Raw genomic sequence first — 3,055 nt, forward strand, 5'->3', positions numbered from 1 at the left:
CATACCATATACATAACTGCAATCAACCGTCACATCCGCAGATCATCATTATCCCAACCCTAGTTCCCGCCTAGATGATGGAGTGAGGTAGGATTCAGAAAAAGACAAAGCAAGATTAACACAACTATCAAACAGGAATAATACATGATGCAAAATATAAGAAAATGATGAATGAAAAACGCAGCAGATAAAATACATAAATATATAAATAAACAAAAGGTGGGCAAATCATGAAAGCGAAGAATAGTCTAATATCTTTCGTCGCTCACGGCAAAAGCAAGTCACCAATCAGGTAATGCATTGTTCATTTGATTTCTACGATCTCCAGGGCTTATTTTACTTTTATTTATTTATTTATAGCTTTGGAGAAACTTTTAGAGCTGGAGGGGTTTGATGTAGCTTTAACACTACCAGAGATCCTTCGAAAATTGTCTGGAGGTAATGGGGATTCACAATACTCTTTTCATCCTAACCTGGCTCAGATTTTTCCTTCTGCAGCGTATTTCACGTAGCTCAGAGGCACACACAGACAATACTGAGGCTCTACGTCACTTGCACTGCATTCTTCGTGACTAGCATCATATTCTTGTGTTAATGCAGTGTCAAAATTAAACACTCAAGATGTACAGATGGCAATTTTAAGCCAAGTTCGAGTAAAAGGAGTACAGAAAACACGTCACCAATTTCAACAAGATAATCAGTCTTCTCAGCGTCCAAAATGCCGCTGCTATACTCTTTTCACCTTACCTTGGCCCAGATTTTCGTCCAACTGTAGGTTATTACACGTAACTCAATGGCTCAATATGACAATACAGTATCTCTATACCCTTTCCACTGCACTTCCTCGTGACTAGCATCATAATTTAGCGCTCATCTCTTGTTACAGTTCAGCAGTTAACATGGGAAGAAGGTAAGTTTTAAGCCAAGATAACGAGTAAAAAAGAGAGAGAGAGGAAAAAAAAGAGTAAAAGAGTAAAGAGTAAAAAAGTAAAACGAGTAAAATGTAAAGAAAAAAGTAAGAGTAAAAAGAGCAAAAAAGAGTAAAGTGAATAACCAATTAAAAGGTGTAAAAAAGAGTAAAGGAGTAAGGGGCGTAAAAGAGAGAGAGAAAAAGAGTAAAAAAACACGTAAAATGAGCAAAAAAATAAGAGTAAGGACTACAAGAGTAAAAAGCATAAAGAGTAAGAATAAAATAGTAAAGAGGACAAGAGTAGAGAGAGTGAAATGAGCAAAAAAAAAAAGTATTGCAAGAAAGAGTAAAGCGTAAGAGTAAAAAGAGTCAAAAGTAAATAAGGTAAAGAGAGTGTGAGTAAAAAAGAAAATATCTAAAAAAGAGTAAAAATGAGTAAAAAGAGTAAGGGAGGAAAAAAGTGGGGTTACAAAAAAGCTGGGTAAAAACGAGTAAAAAGAGTAAGTGTAAAAAAAAGAGTAAAAAGAGCAAAAAGAGTAACAAAAAGAGTACAGCGCCTTGACCTTGATCTATAGACGCCTTCTGCTACACTGACATCCATGAGTCATCTCCCCAGCACCTTAAAAAATATGTAAGGAGTGAGGTGGTGGATACTAAAGAAAGGAGAGACGAGGAGCAGATGTGAAGAGAGAGGGAAGGAGGAGTGCAAGGAAACGGAGAGAAGGAGAGAGAAGAGAAGAGAGAGAGAGAGAGACAGGGGGGAGGGGGGGGATATCACAGAAACACGAAAAATATACAGGAGTGTGGAAGGAAGGAGGAGGATTGGACGATGAAGAAAGAATGAAGGAAAAAAAGGGGAAAACTGCTAAGTAAAACATAGGAGACAAGCAGGAAAAAAAAGGAAGGACTGGTGAGGAAATGACAGGAGAGGAGGGGGGGAGGGGAGAAACAGGCATGAGGCATAGAAGAGGACCAGACAGCGTATTCACAAACCTTCTTAAGCTTGATTCCTGTATAAGCCTGCCTATTTATAAACTTGTTTCCATGTACAGAGATTCCTAAAGCCTCAGACGCAAAGAAAAATGGACAATAATGCGAAATATACATAATTCATCATAGTACTTGGCTGCTATGAAGATGACTAAGATCTTCTATGACTCCTCCCCCAGATGAGGAGAGACAGAGAGGGACTGAGAGGCTGGGGGAGAGGGAGGAGGTTGGGGAGGGGGGAGGGGATGGGGAGATCTAGGCGAGCAGACGGGCAGTGACCCTGAGAGCTTCTGGGCTTGTCCTCACAGCTGCTCAGGCACGTACACACACACAGGCAAACACCACCGGTAAACAGCTGCACCGTGGACCGAGAAGACAGCCATAGAGACAGGGAGTGAAGAGAGACGAAAGTATGTAGGGACAGAGACAGAGAAAGAGGGAGAGACAGGCAGAGGAACGGACAGGGTAACCAGATAGAATGGGGCGCGAGCGAGCAACAAACACACACAGACACACAGACACACACACACACACACAAAGAGCAGGTCCAAGTAGCTGCGCCATGATCTGGAAAGGTGGACACATGGACGGGACAAGAGAGTATGCAGGTGGAAGAGTCAGACAGGCAAAGACAGGTGAGGGAAGCTGTCACATTTATTCTATTTACCGTGAATGATGACGTCCAGCCTACAAGTTAATCAGATGAATTAGAAGCTGATTAATTAAGGATATCATAAAGATAAGCACAGGGTCCCAGGCAGACGACCAGAATGAGAAGCAGAGAGACAGATGGGTGAACTGAAAGCTGATTAATACAGAAGAAAAAAAAAAACTGGGACAGGTAAAATTGCACAGGTGGAGAGGGACAAGCAAATACAGGCATTACGGTGAATTACAGGTGTTTAATTAAGACAGGCACAAAAACAGGTGATTGAAACGCTGCTTAAATGAGGTGAAAAGAGGCAAGTAAACGGGGGCAGAGGGACAGACAGACAGACAAGCAGACAGGCACACAGGAAGGTGATTAAGTTAGGTGAGACAAGATGGGAGCAGATGGGCAGACAGACAGGTGACAGCTGATTAATTAAGGTGGATTGGGAGACGGGTGGGACAGGTACAAGAACCCAAACAGGTCATGGAGGAGGGGCGGGTCAT

The sequence above is a fragment of the Coenobita brevimanus genome, chromosome 8 (genome assembly GCF_032717465.1).
Source record: "Coenobita brevimanus isolate Jiangsu-jjx chromosome 8, ASM3271746v2, whole genome shotgun sequence".
Classification (NCBI taxonomy): Eukaryota; Metazoa; Arthropoda; class Malacostraca; order Decapoda; family Coenobitidae; genus Coenobita; species Coenobita brevimanus.